Below are 19,223 nucleotides of genomic sequence, written 5' to 3' on the forward strand. Positions count from 1 at the left end.
ATAAGCGCTTCCCTGGCAAGCACAAGGGCCTGAGTTCAATCCCCGGTTCTGGGAAAAAAAAAATATTGTGCTGAGTGTCAGAGTTCTGTGGGGATTTATTTTCTTAGAACATTGGGTAATGGGCTGGCCAGATAGCTCAGCAGGTAAAGCACCTGCTTAGGTAAGATGCAGCAGCCGGGGTTTGATCCCCTGTGTGCTGGGCCAGCCCCACCCCTGGGCGCACTGAGACAGCGATTGAGACTGGGTGAGGTGTCGCACGCCTGTAATCCCAGCACTTGGGAGGCTGAAAACAAGAGGATCACTACGAGTCCGATCTGCGTAGTGAGACCCTGTACTGAAAGAAAAAAAATATTGGATAAGATTTCCTCTTACATGGCTAAAGGAGAAATTAGGTTGAAAACATTTTAAATGAAAGTCTAATGTATTTTTTCCTATTTTATTGATTTATTGTTATTATTATTATTTGTATTTAGTACCACACAGATTGGACTTGGAGTGATCCTCCTATTTTCAGCTTCCCAGGCTCTGGGATTACAGGTGTGCACCACCATGCCCAGTCTCAATCCCTATCTCATCGTGTTCCAGGGGCGGGGCCGGCACATCATGCCAGGGATCAAACCCTGGTCCCTCCGTCTGCCTAAGCGGGTGCTTTAATCTGCTGAGCTATCTGGCCGGCCCTTGCTTTATTGATATATGTGTCATAAAATCTGACCATTTAAAATGTACAGCTCTGTGGTTCTTACTGTATGTGTAAGGTTGCGCAGTCTATCTAATCCCATGACATTTTCCCCACCCTCAGTGACCCTGGTCCCCGCTTTAAGACCTCACTGCCTACACCACTTATCTCCTGGGCTCCTAGCAGTCGCCTGTCTGGGTGCCTGCAAACAAGTCTGGCATGGTGGGTGGTTCAGGCCTGGCTGATTCCATCTGGCTTGGTATCCCCAGGGTGTGCCCTCCCGAGGCATGTCCGTGTGTGTGTGTGTGTGTGTGTGTGTGTGTGTGTGTTTGTGGACACGCTGCGTTTCCTGTGTGAGCTGTATCCCCAGCCATGTCCCTGTCACAGAGCTACCATGCTCTGAGCTACAGTGCCTGGGCCCGAAATGCGTCTCGCTTTCTACTTTGGGTGGCCTCCTCAGTTGCCCTCACCTTAGAGTGCCGCTCCCTAGCTCAGTGTCTGATGCCCGGAAGAGCATCCTTTGTTTATTTGCCTTCTTGGGCAGTGCACACTGCTGACTTTTTAAAAAACATTGGTTTTGGAGGCTGGCAAGATAGCTCAATAGACTAAGGCGCCTGCTTAGGCAAGCACAGGGACTGCAGTTTGATCCCTGGCAGCACATGCCACACCAGCCCTGCCCTTGAGCACGTTGAGCCTTCCAGAGTTGGGGTTTGGTAGTGCACACCTGTAATTCCAGTGCTGGGGAGGCTGAAAGCAGGAGGATCACTGTGAGTCTGATCTGCGTAGTTAGACCCTGCAACAACCAAATATGATAAAAAGAAAAATAAGAAACAAACAAAAAAAGCATTAATTTTGCTGGTGCACTTGAGGTGGTCCTGGTGAGCACATTTGCCGTGGGAAACCTGGGCCTGTGTGTGCTATACCTTGCCGGTTTTTCCTTCCAGCCCCTCTTTCCTTCTTATATACAAAGTTTTGCTTCCATTTTTTCCTTCTAGTCTCTTCTTCTTCTTTTCCCTGCCTTTCTTTCTTCTCTTCCTCCCTTGTTCCCCTTCCCATTGAACAGTTCCTTCCCATCTCCCAGTTATCTGTGTGCTGCGCCATGTTTCGTGGTGTGCGGAGGGACTGGAACTTGTCCCCTGTTCCCAGCTGTCCCCTAACATTTTCCTTTATCACCGCTCATGGTGTTTATCTTACTTTGTGTTCCGTTTTGGCTTTCTTGCGGGTGGTGGCAGTGCAGGTGGAGAGCTGTCCAACTCGGGGCCCAGTTCTGTGTCACTGAGTCCTGCTGGGACCCAGGAAGGAAACACTTCAGTCCCTCTCCCTTCTGCTCAGGGATGGGGAAGATGGTGCTAGGCGCTCATTCATGCGACTCTTCTGGGCTTGAACCCCTCACACACCAGATGGAGCTTCTGTTCTGCTTGCCAGTCCCCAGCCTTAGCCATTCCACCAGTGGAGTCCCGAGACGTATGCAAAGTGGTCGTCTTTTGCTGTTGCTGTGTTTGGATCCCTCGCACTAGGCACATAGGAGGAGCAGGCCTGGAGCTGTGTCTTTCGTCTCTTCTGATGAATGCAGAAAACTACAATAGAAATGAGGGAAGGAGCCGTTGGCTTTGATGTGAGTAATGAGGTGATGCATTTGACTTCAGCTCTTGGATAGGCAAAGTAGGTGAGTGCTTTTAAGAACAATACAGTTGCTTTATTCCCCGTTTCCTGTATAATGCTGGCTATGCACATTCTTAGCATTTGTTTTTGCGTCTAATTCTAACAGCAATCCTGACAGATAAGTGTTAATATATCCCTTTTATTGATGAAGACATTGAAAATCAGAGTTGTAAAGTATCACTATCTCCTGCCTGCAATCCTAGCTACTCAGGAGGCCAAGACAGAAGGGTTATAAGTTCCAGACCACCTGGATAACTTTGCAAGATGCTGTCTCAAAATAAATAATAAAAAGTACTTGGGCAGGGGGCTGGGGAGATAGCTCGGTGGTCTGAGCTCCTGCCTGGCAAACTTAAGGACCTGGGTTTCATCCCCAGTACCACATGCCGAGCCAGCCCCAAACTCTGGGTGCACCAAACTCCAGGTGCACTGAACCCCAGGTGCACTGTGCTGGCCACCAAAATCAGGCATGGTTGTGCATGCCTGTAATCCCCCTGCTGGGAGGCTAAGCCAGGAGGATCACTAGGAGTCCAAGCTTCATAGTGAGACCCTGTACCAAACACAAATACATAAATGAAAAACAAAAAACAAAAACAACCCCAAGTACTGGGGATTTACCTCAACATACAGCCCATTCAGTCTAGACGCCCCGTTCTCCACGCTCTAAGTTATGAAGCTATGTGCTGAGAGTCCTGTAGCCACATGGTTGTCACAGCTTAGATCTTAAAAGCTCACGCATGGAAATCACGGTCTGCAGGGGTGGTGGCACTCAGAAAGGATGTTCACTCTGGGAAGTGCCTCTTGGGAGGAGGAGAGGTGACGGGGTGCAGGCCCTTTGAGGAGATTTGGGGGCCAGCCTGTTTCTCCCTGCTTCCTGGCTGCCACGAGCAGTGGGGCAGCTGGCCATGGACTGTACCCTCTGACAACAGGAGCCCAGTCCAGCCTCTCCTCCCTGGTAGTGAATTCTCTCAGGTGTCTTGTCCCAGCAACCAAAGTCTGACACAGTGGGGGACCCGAGGCTCCCAAAGAGGCTTCTGCAATCCACAGCACATGTTTTCGCTGCTGTTTGGGTCCTCTAAGAGCAGAGCCTGCTGCATGGTGCTGATTTCCACCCACCCAGAAATTACCTTTTGAAAGTTGTTATCCTTAAGCTATTCCTAAAAGTGCCTAAGTCAGAGTGGGTGAATGATGGGTGGCACAGATTGGAGAAGACACGTATCACGCCACGGTTTTCTAAGTGCACCTACAGCCAGATGATTTTGTTTGTAGATTTATCAGAAAATTCCCTTAAAGCAAATTAAGAGCCTATTCAAAAAGTGCAGACAGTGAGCCGTGTAATGTAAAAATGGGGTGGGTGGGGGAGGGGGAGCTTGTAGACCAGATCCCTACAGCCTGGGGGGCTCAGGCCCAGGAATCCGCAGGCTGGGGAGGCACTGCCGAAGCTTGCTTTGCCAGACTTCTCTTTTTCCTCTGAAAGTGCTGCCTTGGTGGCCCTTGGAGCATCACTGTTTGTTCCCAGTTACAATGGTTTCCTTTATTCATTTGTCTTGGTTGTCTTTAGGGAACAAGCCCATTTCACTGAGCTCTGGGAGATGGGTTGGAGACCAGTGGTGGTGGGGTGTGCCTGCCCCCGCTGGCTCCTTCAGGTGACACCAGCAGGCCCTTCAGGTGCCGGGAGGCTTGTAGCGCTGGGCTGAGGGCTTCTAATGCAGCTCTGTCCTTGCCTTGAACACGCCTGCTGTCCCCCCGCCTGGAGTCCTTTTGGTGGTGGCTTTCTCAGTGCCATTTGGAGAATGCAGCTATCAGTTGTTGGGGCCAAGGAGGGAGACTTGAGAGCTAACTTTGCATCGATTTTCTGTCACCCTGCTTGTATTTTGGTCCTGCTTCACTACTTACTCCACTGCCCTGGAGCAGGACGCCATCAGGTTCTGAGTTCTTAGGGGTTCTAGACAGAGCCCAGCTTCTGGTTAGACTCAGCCAAGGCCCGGGCTCTGGCTTCTGCTCCGGCCAAGGCCCAGCCTCTGGCTTCTGCTCTGGCCAAGGCTTGGGCTCTGGCTTCTGCTCCAGCCCAGGCCCCCAAAGGTGCCCAGACCCCCGTGAAGGCGCCACAGTAAAAACCTCTTATCTGCTGATGTAAAAACAGAAGGACTGGTATGACCCCTGGGGTGCCATCTGTGGGGGGCTGGTGTCCTCCTGTGCTCTTTGTACAAATAAAGCTGAGGCAGGATTTAAAAAAAAAAAAAAAAAGTCTTTGGGGCAAGCTGTGGAGCTGGGAGTGGACCCAGGGCCCAGGGACCCCGAGTGTGTGCTCAACCGCCCAGCTGCAGGCCCGCCACAAATCTCATATCATCATCTACTTTATTTATTGCTGCATTATGGGTTTGCTTTTTGGGTTCTGTTTAGCAAATCTGTCTTCACCTCAGTATCATGATGATACTGTTTTGTGCTTTTCCTGAAAGCCTTACTGCTTTAGAGCATATTGATTTTACAAAGTCTGATGCATCTGTTCGCTATCAGCCTGATCTGTCGGAAGTAAACAGTTAAATAAATTCAAGTAAGGACTGTGCCACAAATGCATTTAAGTTTTTATTCTGGTGCTGGGCGTCAGACTCAGGGTCAGGGCATGCTGAACGTGCGCTCTCCCACTGAGCTCCACCCTGCCCCTCTAAGATGCTGCTCACCAACTGACGTGACGCCGTGTCCTGGAGGGTGGTTGCTGGGTGGGGGAGGGGGGCTAGCTAACAAACGAGCGCGTCACCTCGCAGAATTGCCCTTCTGCGGCAGGAACTCTCAAAGTCTCTGATTTTTTTAAGCATGCTGTGTGCCATCTTTAATGTCTGTCGCCCTGCTCGAGCGAGCCTTGTGCCTGTTCTTCCTGCTTGTCGCTGTCTGTGCCATGCCTGACATCTCCTTAGTCCTCTGACCCATGGCCACTGGGAAAAAGCGTTCTGTTCTTCGTTGCTGTGGCATCAACTTGTTAGTTCTCCAGGGTGTGATTCTCTGTGATGTGGTCATTTTCTTTCTGTGCCTTGTTTGTTTCACTTAATGCATCAGCCAAGTTTATCTCTGTTGTCCCAAATGACAGGGCTTCCTTTCTCATGGCTAAATAGTATGCTACTGTATTCAATTTTTTAAATCCAGCGATCCAGTGATGGGTATGCAGAGATAGCGTTATTTTTCTTGTTTGTTTGTTGCCTTTTTGAGACAGGGTGTCGCTCTGCAGCTCAGGCTGGCCTTGAGCCCACTTTGTAGCCCCGACTGATCTTGAACTTGAGGCCACCCTCCTGCCTCAGCCCCTGCGTGCTGGATGACAGGCGTGTGCCAGGATACATGGCTAGTTTTAACTTTTTGGCTGGTGTGTCACAGCGGCCCTAGTTTTAACTTTTTGAGGAGGCTCCACGTGGTTCTCAGTAACGGTTGCCATTGTCATTCCCATCAGCAGTGAGTAAAGGCTCTGTCACCCACTTTGCCCAGCACGCACCTCTGTCTCTGGTGACATCCTTTGTGACAGAGTGAGGTCATAGCCTGTTGTGTTTCCGATTTGCCCTGGTGATTAGGACACCTAACGCCCTTCCAGGCACCCATCGGCCATTCGTATGTCTTCTTTTAAAAAATGTCCATTCAGGTCTTTTGCTTTTTTTAATTTTTTATTGGATTATTTACTACTGAATCAATTTCCTTCTAGATTTTAGACGTTAACTACTTGACCGATCTGTTAGTCTGTAAATATTCCCTCCCATTCTGTAGGTTGTCTTTTCACTGTGTTGTTTCCTTTGCTGTGCAAATTGTCTGAGTTCAATGTGATCTCATTAATCTACTTTTACTTTTATTGCCTGTCCTTTTGTGGTCAAAAAACCAAAAACCAAACCACACTGCCCAAACCCACATCACAGAGCTCTGTCCAGGTATCTTCTCTGACTTCCTACGTGGTGTTGGGCCTTGTGCTTCAGTCTGTCATCTGTTCCACGTGGAGTTCGTGCGTGGGAGAGTCTCACGTCTCCGCTGTGCGCCTGGGCGCCCACACAGGGGCTTGGTGGCCCTCGTGCCCGGCTCGCCTGCCCTCTGTCCTGTGCTGTGGTCTCTGTGGTGCTCTCGTGTCGGTGCCACGTTGGCCCAGGTCCTGCCCATGTGCATCAATGCGATGCAGCCAGCCTCGTTTTCTTCCGGTCAGGCTTGCGTGGCTGTTTGAAGCCTTTTGTGGCTCTGCAAGAATTTCAGGATTATTTTCTCCCTTTGAACGACGTTATTGGTGTTCTGACAGCAGTTGCTCGATTCTATAGATTACCCTGTTGTCTGCCCATTTTAAGAAATGAATTGTTCCCGTCTGTGAACGCAGGATCTATCCCGTTCACTCATGTCCTCTTCGGTCTCTTTTCAGTGTAATGCTCTGTCACCTCTGTGATGGTGTCCCCTGGGCTGGCGTGAGGAGGACCTGCAGAACTGGTAAAGCTTCATTCGGGCTTGCGTCTTCGAGGGTGTTCCTGGGCAGTATGAGCTTGGCATTGGTGGACAGAGTGGGGATGATTTGCTTTTACTTTTTTTTTGGCAGAACCGGGGATTGAACTCAGGCCCTTGCGCTTGCCAGGGAAGCGCTTTTTCCATTGAGCCATCTCCCTGGCCCCTGCTTTTACTTTTTAAATTAGAAAAACATTTTATTTTTTTATTTTTTTATTTTTAGTCAGGGTCTTGCTATGTAGTTCAGGCTAGACCTGAACTCACAGTGTAACTCAGACTGGCCTTGAACTTGTGGTGATCCTCTTGCCTCAGACTCCTGAGTGCTGGGATTACAGGCGGACACAACTACATCGTTTAAGATTTGCCTTTAATGTGCCCAGGTACCATCCAAGTGACTGAGGTCTGAACAGCACGAAAGCACTTCAGGTCTTGGTGCTCCAGGGGGCGCCACAGTGGCTTCCTGCCCCCGGCGCCCGGCCCCGCTCAGGGCGTCAGGGCCGCAGCCCTGTGGGGCTGACCTGTTGGCCTCTGTGCCCAGGTCCTCCAGATGGGTTTCGAGTCACTCAGCTCATTCTCCCTGGGAACAGGGAGCAGAATCAGTTGCGATAAAAACGTGAGCAGTGGCAGAGCATGCGTGGGAGCAGGGTGAGCTGAGGCGTGGAAGCGCAGGTGCCGCTGGGAGCGCAGGGAGGAGGCAGTGCGGGAATCCTGGGGCGCCCAGCCCCTGCTGGCCGTGCCTTTCATGGCAGAGGTCAGGCTGTTTTTTGGTTTTTATTTTATGTATTTAGTATAGGGTCTACAGGGTCTCATTACGCAGTTCAGACTCCTAGTGATCCTCCTGTTTTCAGCCTCCAAAGTGCTGGGATTACAGGTGGGTGCCACCACGCCCAGTCTCATTAGAGGGCTCAGTGCGCCCGGGGTTGGGACCAGCCCAGCACACCGCTCTGCCTAAGCAGGAGCTTTAGTTTTCTGAGCTATCTGGCTGGCGCTTAGGGTCTGTTGGAGAAGTTAGGTAAATTTCACATCAGGCTACTGGATGCGGACCCAGATCTGCATTTCTATTTTTCTTCTTCTTCCTCTCCCTTTTACTTTCTTCTCTCTGTTGTCTATTTCTCTGTCTTTCCTTCCCTCTTCCCCTCCCTCCCCTCTCCTCCCTTCTATTTTTTTTTTTTTTCTTTACAAAGAAGTTAATTGAGGCGGGCCAGATAGCTCAGCAGACTAAAGAGCCTGCTTAGGCAGATGCAGGGGTGGGGTTCCATCCCTGGCTTGCCTTGCTGGACCCTCCCCCAGGGTGCCCTGAGAGGGCAATTGAGACTGGGCGTGGTGGTGCCTGCTTCTAATCCTAGCACTTGGGAGGCTGATAACAGGAGAATCAGTAGGCGTCCAACCCACGTAGTGAGATCCTGTAGAGCTTGTGCTAAATACATTAAAAAAAAAAAAAAAAAAAAAGCTAGTTGAAAAGAATTTTTTTGGGGGAGTCCAAAAAAAAGTTTATTCTGAATATTTGTTTAAAAAATCATGCCTATGAGGTGTGCTACAGAAATCCAGAAACAATAAGTTGTATATACAACCCAACCTACCAGTGGGAAAGCAAGGACTCTGCAGAAATCACTTCCAGAGAGACATTGCGTGCGTCATGCCGCCAGGTGTCCCCAACAGTTGAAACATTCTATGCATCTGCTGGAAACACTCCTGAGTCCTGATCCTCTGCACAAACAGGGTTGGTCCTGGTGTCTCAGGAGGGACACGCGTTTGTTCTGCCCTGCAAGTGGCAGGCTATGATATGGGCACAGCAGCTCAGAGACACCACCGTGGCACACTGGGAGGAAGTGCCTGCTTGCTCCCGGTCACATTTTAGCCACATCAATCAAATTTTGCTAACTGAATGTGAGATTTTGACAAAGTGCACAACTCCCTGATGAGGGCACGTTCTGGCAGGTCACACCCAGAAGGCACCTGCCTCCCCCAAGCTGAGCCACACGGCCACACCTGCTGCGCTCCACTGCACGAGCTAAGAGTCTGAGCGTCAGGGCAGCAGCCTTGTGTGGCGCCCAGGGCCCAACACTAGCTCCAAGCTCACCACTAAGCCCAGAGCCTGAGACGAGCGGTGAGGGAACAGTAGAAGGACTTGGTGACACCTCACAGCAGGGCAGGGGTTGGGTGTCAGGAGAGCCATGGAGCCAGGGAAGAGACAAGACAGCAGCTTGCAAGAAAGCCTCAGACAGCCTGGGGTCACATGGGATGAGATATGGGGTCTGCCGCCTGACAGGGAAGCCTGCTGGTGGTTCCCGCCAGTCTGACCCTTGGCCAGGTCCCTTCCCTCTGCCCTTGAGCATGGATGCTCTGGAGTGCTTCTGATGTGGGCAGCCACTCCAGAGCTGTCTGTCCTGGGAGACCCGCTGTTGTGACCGACATATGGACAACACATGCTACTGACCTCAGGAGAGCCCCAGGCCCCTGAGTGGCCGCACATGACAGCCAATTTGGTAAAAAAAGGAATTGATGTTCAAAAACAATCACCAACGAGCTCCTAGGGATCATGATTACAATATATTAGTAAGTTCTGTGGCATAAACATTTTCAAAAGCATCGGTAAAAGTATTAAATATAAAAGCAATAAGTATATTCCCCTCCCTACCCTCAGAAAAGAAAACGAAAACAAAAAATACAAACCCAGGGGCCGGGGAGATGGCTCAGTGGAATAAGCGCTTCTCTGGCAAGTGCAAGGGCCTGAGTTCAATCCCCAGTTCCGCAAAACAAACAAACAAAAAAAACCACCAAAGCCCCACACCAGCGAAGGCGTGATCTGCAGCGTGGATCTGTGCCGGCGCCGGAAGGCTGGCGGGCTGCGTACTTTCGCAGTTCCACGTAGTTGACTGGGAAGAGCCGGTACCGGCCCTTACACACCCCGTGCCACCAGCCATCGTGGGTTATCTCAGTGTTGCTGACATGTCATCAGGGTCAAAGGAGATTTCGTCATCCCCTGCAGCATGGTAGTCATACAATACGATGGCCGTGATGCCCAGGTCGTTCATCGTAGGTGTTCTCTTCTGCTTGGTAGTGGCCCGAGGCCTCTGTGGTGTCACAGACAGCTTGCAGAACATAGGCCAAGCCCCGCTGGCTGCTGGCCTCCGGGCAGTTTGTGGCCGGCCGGGTACTGTACGCAGGCTCAGGCTCACTCCCACCGGCAGGACCTCTGTGGCTCAGATCCGCCTTCAAGGAAACTGCGTCCTCATAGAAGGGGTGGAAGGCCGCTTCTCCTCAGCTGGCTGAGGAGTAGGGGACACAGGGGCGTTTCCCTTTTGGCTCTGGCCTGCTCCTCCAGCCTGCTTTGAGCCTCCTCCCGCGCTGCCTTTCCCTGGCCTTACGCTGTGCTCGCTGCACTTCCGCCTTCTGTCCTGTTCTGTCTCTTTAGCGAGGTTTTCGAAGTTCGCCCTGATGTTGCTGGTCTTGCTGGTCACAGCTTCGACGGGGACAGTCTTCTGGTAGGCAGAGGAGACCTGTGCCACGCCTTCAAACGTGGACATATTCTTATCCACGCGAGTACCCCATATGTCTTAGTTACTCTTCTCTCGTTGCTGGGACAAATACCCGACACTCAAGCTTAAGGAAGGAAAGGTTTATTTAGCTCACAGTTACTGGAGGTTTCATAGTTTAAAGCAGCCTGAATTACGTAGCAAGACCTCAAGACACTGCCGTTCCGCGCTATAGGGTCTGGAAGAGAGGCTGGGGCGCCACCGTGTCCAGGATGATCTGCACCATACCTCCAAGAGAGTACCCCAGGCAAAGGGGAGGGGGGCGGGCGGGTGGGGGGAGGCTCCTGCCGTCAGTTTAACAGTTCAAGTTCCTCTCTGGCCCCGCCCCTCGAGCCCCACCCTGATCCTTTGGCCCCGCCCCTCGAGTCCCGCCCTGGTCCTCTGGCCCCGCCCCTCGAGCACCATCCGGGTCCTCTGACCCCGCCCCCTCGAGCACCACCCTGACCCTCTGGCCCCGCCCCTTGAGCCCTGCCCTGGCTCTCTGGCCCCGCCCCTCGAGCACCACCCTGACCCTCTGGCCCCGCCCCCTCGAGCACCACCCTGACCCTCTGGCCCCGCCCCTTGAGCCCTGCCCTGGCTCTCTGGCCCCGCCCCTCAAGCCACCCACTGCTCCTCTAGCCACTTCTGTCCCATGACCTACATGAGGCTTTGGGGGGGACAACTAGGCACAAACCATAACACCATACTAATCAAACCCCACAGTGGAGGAGTCCTACCTCTCAGACCGAACACCAATTTTGCGCGTAAACCAGTCTTAAAATCTTTTTGAGATTCATGTAGCTGTAATTTCTCTTGGGGATCCCAGCCAAGGGCACGTCTGTCTTTTTTTTTTTTTTTTTTTTTTTTAAAGGGGCATTGGATATTCTTTTTTTTGTTTTGCGGAACCAAGGATTGAACTCAGACCCTTGCGCTTGCCAGGGAAGTGCTTATTCCACTGAGCCATCTCCCTGGCCCGGGCACGTTTGTCTTGTTTGTCTGCACACCAAATTTTCCCCCAAGCCCTTTCACATAGTCTTCTGGGGCTCATGTTTCTCTGTTCTGCCTTGATACTCAAAGCTGCTTTCATCCACTTTGTGCTTGTCAGTGCCATGTTTGCCACCAAAGCCTTTGGAATAATCTTTCTGTGACTCGTACTTCTCCATCTTGCCCTGGTAGTTGAAGCCCACAGCACTCTTGTCACCGGCCAGCCTGCACACCGTACTTGCCGCCAGAACCCCTGGAGCAGTCTTTCTGGGAGGCTTGCTTCTCTGTCCTCGCCTGGTACGCAAAGCCTGCTGCAGACCAGTCAGCTCTGTCCATCTGGCACCAAACTCGCCTCCAAAACCCTGGATGGAACCGACTTGAGAACAGTGCTTAGAAAGCTCCCACTGATGCTTGTGGCCAGCGGCTGACTTATCCGTCCCGTCTTGTGCCACACGGAATTTTCCTCCATAGCTATGGAAGGCTTTTGGTCCTGCTTCAGGTTCCTTCTCCTTGAGACTTTGCTGTCCTTGAAAGACATTCTCTCTTAGCTTGTGTGTGTTGATGTGCTCCTGGTGCCCAGACCCTTGCATCGTTCTGGTGCCCCATCTTTGTTCCTTCTCACTTACAACTTACACCATTCACAAAATCAGGGTCGGTCTCCCAGTCATCAGCTGCCCCGTCGTCTTGGGTGATGGACACAGTGTGGCCTGCCGATGCCCTCCACATCACCATGGGGTCCTTGCGGTCAGCGGGACTCCCACCCTGCCCACCGCTCTCACAGAGACCGCTCCTGAAAAATAATTTTTAGTTGGGCATAGTGGCCCATGCTGTAATCCCGGCACTGGGGAGGCCGAGGCAAGAGGGTTGCCATGAGTTTGAGGCCAGCCTGGGCCAATGGTGGTGAGTCCAAAGCCTGTCTGAACTACAAAGCAAAACCCTGTCTCAGAAAATGATGATTTATTTTTATTTATTTATTTATTTATGTGTGTGTGTGTGTGTGTGTGTGTGTGGCCAGCTCAGCCCACCAGGGGGCGGGGCTGGCTGGCATGTGGTGCTGGGGGATTGAACCATGGTCCCTTTGCTTTGCTAAGCTTGTTCTAAGTAGATTAGGTGCTTTAGACCACTGAGCCATCTCACCAGCCCAGAAAATGATGATTTTTTAAAATTAAAGTATATGTTACGCTTTTCATCATAGAATCTGAAATGCATGGCTCTGTCAGGTTCCGCTGTGCCGTGAGCTGAGTGGTCCAGGGACCTGCATGAACCTGGATTATTTTCCTGATGTGGTGGGCTGGCTCTGCGCTGGGTGGAGCAGGTGCCACTGGGATCACCAAGGTCTGGGGCATCACGTCTGAGGCGGGCGCTATTGTGCCCAGCAGCCTGGCAGCTTCGTCCTTCTAAAGCCCTGAGTCCAGTGCCCCTGGGGCCCAACCCAAGCTCTGGCTCTGCACTGGCCGCAGCAGCAAAGCATCAGCCCGACTCACTTGTTTCAGCCACAGACATTTGGTTCTCAGTGCTTGGGCTCAAGCAGGGACCAAGAGCCAGAGATTCAGCTCCTGGATTGCCCCGCCCCCAAGACACCCCCCCACACCTTGGGCCCCCTGGAGATCGCATCTCCAAACATCTCCCCAGAACTCCAAATTTACCTTTAGTGGCCGCAATGAAGCAAATCATCTCAAGGTGACGATTGGTTTCTTTACGTCCTGTGGCACCGTGGATGGCTTCAGATGCTTTTGATGCACTGAAATGATGCGGGCAGAGCAGAGCAACAGGGTGGGAGGACAGGAAGGCCTCACCACAAGGAAGATGTGAAGAACATGGTAGGGCCACCCTCGGGTGGGTCTGGCCCAGAAGTGTCTCAGGTGGAGGGGTCACAGGCACAGCAGCCTCAGCTCTGCCTCTGCTGAGGACAAGGACAAGAAACGGAGCAGAGAACCCTCACCAAGACCCCAGGGCGTGCCCCGTATGTTGCCTTCCGTGTTCCTGCGTCCTGTGGTTTTGAGAGCTGCCCAGTTCCATGCACCAGGATGGACAGGGAGCAGGGGCCTAGGCAGGGACAGACTGTGTCTTCCTCCACATGGACATGTAATTCCCAGGACATGTTGTGGTAAGTCACTGAAACAGAGGGGTTTGGTCCCAGACAAAAATCTATTAGGATCCATCTGGCTACCTATAGGAGAAAAAAGCAAAATGGCTCTTACAGCATCCCTTGCTTCTCTGCTGTGGTGACTGAGCTGTAGGTCATCAGCCCAGCCTCTTGGAGGCTCTGGGCATAGGGTCCTGCTTTCTGCTGGGCTGCGGAGGTCTTCCACGCTCAAGGTCATCTTAGGGCTAGCACCATTCCCGCTCTGAGGGATGCACCTGGAAGCTGCTCCTCTCATTTCTGCTTCTGTGGAAGTGGCCGCAGTGAGGCCCCAGTGAGCATCTAGCAGGTCACAGCGAACCTGTGTGTGGCCGGGTCCCAGAGGGAGCGCAACATGTGCGTTATACTGTGTGTCAGGGCCCAGCTGTGGGGCTCTGTCCACATGGAAGATAGAGAGGAACTTTGGGGCCCAGTCTTGGCCCCAAGCTCGCAGCAGGTCAGAGCTGTGGTGTCATTGAATAGGGCACCGGTGTCACTGTTCTTGTCGTGCACTTTTACGCTGGGGTGGGCGAATGTGGGAAAAGCCCAGGATGTAGCTCAGTGAGCAGGAAGTGCTAGTCACATCAGTCCAGCCAGGTGCTGACAGTGGTCTGTGCCTGGCGGCTCTGCCTGGGGACTCGGGTCCTGGGGCAGTGGTCACAGCTGTGTCTGGTGCCCACCTTCCCTCACAAGCTCCAGGTGTGTGCGTCAGAACCCAGCCCCTGCGAGGCACCACGCGGTTACGGAGAATAAATGCTCAGATTTAATGATACTGAGCAGAAAACTGTATGTAACTGTAAGCACATTATTTTAATCTTGGGAGGCTCTAGGGTTGGCAGCGTCCATGGTGGTCGGCTTGGCTCCGTGCGTCGGTGCGTCACAACCAACTCAAGCCTGTTTTCTCCGGGAGGGGGCAGCGGATCCCAGGACTGCTTCTCCAGGTGGGGTCAGTGGGCCTGTGGGCTGAGGCTGCTCTGCTCCTATGAAGACCTGCAGCGCCCACGGCTCTCCCGGGAGTCACTCAGGCCAGCCCCAGGCTGGGCACCATCCTGAGGAAGCCGAGTCGAGGCCAGCAAGTGGAGCTGTGCCGGCTGCGTCTTCAGGGAGACCCAGGGTAGGTTTTCCTGTGAGCTGATAGCATCCTCTCTCAGCAATTAAAAAAAAAGTTTACATTTTCATACAATTAGCAGATACACTCTGAACACTTATTACAGAGCAGGGGCTGGGCACGGCGTGGCGAAACTTGGGGAGTTTTATCTCTGCCAGTCAGAGCTGTCTGAAGTACCTGGGTGGCCGACGACAGATGCTCCCAGGCGCTAGAGTCACAAGTAACAATAAAATGTGTCACACCACTCTACAGGTGCTCTACACACCAGTTTTTTTTTTTTAAACAGGAAAGGGTTTCTTTTTTTCTTTCTTTTTTTTAAATATTTATTTATTTTTATTTATTACATTTATTTATTGTGTGTGTGTGTGTGTGTGGCCAGCTCAGCCCACCAGGGGGCGGGTCTGGCTGGCATGTGGTGCTGGGGATCAAACCGCGGTCCCTGTGCTTTGCCAAGCTTGTTTCAAGTAGGTGCTTTAGACCACTGAGCCATCTCTCCAGCCCCTACACACCAGTTTTTATGAGCTATATCAGGGCATCTGTGGTGGACAGTGTGTCAGACCCTCATCACTAGCGTTGGTTTGATTAATGTCGGGACTTCCATTGGGTGGGTTCTTAGATGCCATCAAACGCAGGCTGGAGTTAGGCGTGAGCGTGTGCTGCATGCTTGGTGCGTCTTGTGCTGTCTGACTCCTCCCATGAGGGAGGATAGGCGGAGTGCTTCCTGACTATGCAGCCCTTGCCCAAGGCAGCCCTAGCACCCAGCCTTGTAATTTTCTTCCCCAAACGAGTGGCTCTTCTGCACTCAGCTTGTCCGCGTCACTTCTAGAAAGTCCGCGGCACCAATCCTCAAGTTAGGAGCTTGTTTTTCATGAAAATGAAAACGTTTTTCCTTCCAGTGATTTCCAAAGTACACGCAGGTGTCAGCTCTGCCCCCTTTACTCTCCACTTAGTTGAACTGCTGTCCACTTGCTGGGGGGAGTTCTGATGTTGCTGTGCAGGGGACAGTCAATGTCACGGAGGCCCCAGGCATTTATGCTCAGATACCACAGTGAGAAGTCCATTTCTGTCACTACCATGCAGACACACGTGACAAACACACATGCCATACCCTAAATAGTTTAAGGAACAGCTTATCATGTTCTAAAAACTGTTGTTTTCCAATTTATTTCACTTTTGTGACCATAATGGTCATAAACTAAGTTTATTTTATATACTACAGCTAAAGGATTTGTTTTATTGTGTTTTATTCTTTGAAGAAAATCACTGGGGGTGCCTGCCCATTGGCCCAGTTGTTTAAGTGCCTGCTTAAGCAAAGCAGTCAGGCTCAGGATTCTGTGGTTTGATGCCCAGATCCTCATGCCTTACCAGACCTGCCCTTAAGGTATCCTGAGCCAGGCCACCCCCCTAAAAAAAAAAATCACTGGACAAGGCTATAGTGTGACATTTCTGTTTAATTTATTAATTTTTTTTTTCTTTAAGTTTTTTGAAACAGGATCTCACTGTGAAGTCCAGGCTGGCCTCGAACTCATGGCAACCCTCCTGCCTCAGCCTCCTGAGTGCTGTGATAACAGGCATGTGCCACCACACTGGGCTAATTCATTAATTGATTAATTTAGTGGCTGTGTACTCAGTATTGAACGAGCATGAGATGCTCTTTTACTAGGGGCACAAACCTGAGCAAAACCTGAATTTCTGTCCAGAAAGAACCCAAATCCAACAGAAAAGATGAGCACACACATATCTAAATGGTCATGTCAGAGCGACCCCTTTACAGGACACAAAATGCTTTCATGATATCACGTAGTGTAGTGGTAAGAAATTGAGTAGGGCAAATTTTAGCTTAAATTCACAGATGAAAAAACTGTGTTTTAAAGCAAGGGGTTTATTTACATATTAAAAGCAGCAGAACAAAAATGTTGATTGTAACCACATTTGCTAAGTAGTTACTGTTTGCTAAGAATTAATTTAAGTCTTGCTTCAGCCTTGCTATGAGAATGCTATCGTTTTGCTCCTTTCACAGGACAGGAAGAGAGCATGTAACTTGTCCAGCATCGTAGAGCCAGGAGGCGCTAGGCCCAGAATTCCGTCCTGTCCAGCGTGGTCCCAGAAGCGCACCTCAAGCAGTGTGTTCTAATTCCTGGACATCAGAAAGCACAGCTCATACCCTAGCCAGGTTCTGGTGGACCTTCCCAGGCTTCAGGCCCACAGGCCTGTGTGTGGTCTCCGCTTGGACAGGCAGCTTGGAGGGGGCAGGACCAGTAGTGGGGAGGACGGAGGCTGGCTCCGGGAACTTCCTCTCAGGGACAGTCGTCCCCTCTCCTCACGTGACAGTCTTTACTGCTGGGTCGGAGCACCTGAAGTCAGCCACAGACAAGGGAAGAAAGGTTGCTCTCAGGAGGGCCTGCTGCTCCTCCCGCTCCTGGGGGATTTGGTGTCCTTGGGACAAAGTCAACTATGGAGCAGCTTCCATCCTGGAAAACCAGTTGAGCTGGGCTCTCAGTGTTCACCTGAGGGTTTGCCACCGCCGCATCCCTCCTATATACCCAGGTTCTCATGCAGGACAGCAGGACAGCTCTCGGTTAGCCCTCCTGGAAAATAATCAGCTTCTCATGAGCTCCTTCCACGAGAGGGATTAGGGCTGCCAGGTGCCGCATGCAGAGCCCAGCCTTAGCAACAATGAGGGGCCGCTGCAAAGGACTTACTATAAATATGCCAGGTACTAACTTCATGATGACTTCAAGACAGCGGTCTCGCACCCCAGACAGCCGGGCCATAGTCACAAGCGTGCCACGGTGGTGGGCTTAGTCTAAGTATGCTGGGCAGTAATTTAAATATTACTGCACCTGTATCATGATAATATGCCTATTATGTTCATTGTAGAAAGAGATCTTCGTGGATAAGTGAACTCTTTATGGCTTTGATCTTTAGGATCATGTTGAAATTGGTGCGTATTCCACCTTGGCCCTAAGTCCTAGTCTTTATATGGTCATAAGTTAGTGTAGTTACTGCATCTTCCTGCCTTACCAAGTGCTTTCTATTCCAGCTTTGCAGGGTTACTACTAGTGATCCTATTTCATTTTGCTTATGTTAAATTAAGAGTAAGCATTAAAAAAACTAAGAGGATGCCTTGGAACTCATTCATGTTTTTCTTTAAACTTGCAAACGAGGGAGAAAGAAATCCAAAAGCACGAAGGCAGACGCCTCCTCTGCGCTTTCTTCCCGCCTCATGTCTGTGACTCTCAGGTCAAGCAAGGGGATCCTGAGTGCTCTCTTTTCTCAAATCTGCGCTTCTCTAAGTTCTCTTAAATGTGGCAATTATGAATCCCGCATCTGTTGAGGCACACTGTGGTCACTAGTACACACACCCCCTGTAAATGCACAATGAATAAAAAGAAAAAGGCATGCTCATAGATTATTTAAGATGCTGTGGGAATTTTGTTTTTAAAGGACCACAGGAGTCACTTGGTAAAGTAAAATACCAATCTGATGATTTTTTATTTACTTATTTTGGTGGTACTGGGGAATCAAACTCCAGACCTTGTGCTTTCCAGGCAGGCACTTATGCCGCTGAGCTGTCTCTCCAGCCCCAATGTGACAATTTGGAAACTGAAGGCAAAGCATCAATGTTTGAGGTTCTCTCACTGTTCTTGTGCCAGCACTGAAGGTGTCATATCCCCAGCAGGACCTGGGTCCCTGGAACTCAGTGTTTTGACCTCTTTCACCTTATCCTCTTCCTCAAAGATTTTGTGCCTGACGGACCAGAGGACGTGTTTTTTTCTTTCTTTTTTTGTTTAAATTTTAGGGAAGAGTCTACAGGGTGTTCAGGGTCTCACTACTAGATTGGACTCAGTGATCCACCTGTTTATAGCCTCCCAAGAGCTGGGATTACAGGTACACCACCACGCCCAGTCTCAACTGCCATTTCAGGGTCCGGGGCTGGCACGGCAGGCTCAGGGATCCAACCCCTGGACCCTGCACCTGCTTGCAGGTGCTTTAATCCGCTGAGCTATTTGGCCGGCCCCAAGGACGTCTTTCTGAACTCAGCTAATTTCTTTCACTTAGACCTATTCAATAGAGCTGGAACTTCCAGAACACCTTAGCGTCCAAATGATCCGGACCGAGGCTTTTTAAATGCGGTAGTGAAAACAATTAAGTTGCCAAGCATTGCGCACACCTGTAATCCCTGCACTTGGGAGCCTGAGGCAGGAGGATTGCCGGGGCTACACTAAGTTCAAGGGCAGCCTGAACGACGGCAGAGAAGACAAAAGAGGAAGGGAGGGAGGAAGGAAGAAAGGAAGGAAGGAAAGAAGGAAAGAGCCAACTGAATGAGGCGAGAAGAAAGGGCAGCCGGGCTGCATGGCTGCAGCAGTTTGTGCTGTTCCCATCTGCCGGCGGTTGGGGAGCTGTCCGGTGACTATCCGGCGGCTGCCGCTGGTCACCCCAAACCCTAGGGGGGAACGTGGCTTCCAACCCGGATCCTCCTTCGTGACCTCCCCTTTCGGTGGGACACAGCTCTGCGGCCCTCGGGCGGCGAGGCCGGGGCTGCCCACAGCCGTCACTCATTCACTCAGCAGACGCGGGCGCCGACCGCCTGTCCGGGAGCGCGCGCTCGCTCTTGGCGCTCCAGGCCCGGCTTTGCGCGCGGAGGGCGTGCGGGGGAGGCGGCCGGGCTCTCCCGGGGCGGGTCGAAGCGCCCCGCCCCCG

At 51.5% G+C, this 19,223-nt stretch overlaps 1 protein-coding gene and 1 pseudogene across 1 annotated transcript in view; one reads left to right on the top strand and one right to left on the bottom strand.

Moving 5' to 3' along the window:
* The window catches only part of Dnajc6 (DnaJ heat shock protein family (Hsp40) member C6), a 118,929-nt gene that overhangs the window by 14,686 nt on the left and 85,020 nt on the right, over window positions 1-19,223 (top strand). The gene's annotated exons all lie outside the window — the stretch shown is intronic.
* LOC101560614 lies at window positions 7,274-12,015 on the bottom strand (annotated as a pseudogene).

This window comes from Octodon degus, unplaced genomic scaffold (assembly GCF_000260255.1).
Source record: "Octodon degus isolate 3935 unplaced genomic scaffold, OctDeg1.0 scaffold00057, whole genome shotgun sequence".
NCBI lineage: Eukaryota > Metazoa > Chordata > Mammalia > Rodentia > Octodontidae > Octodon > Octodon degus.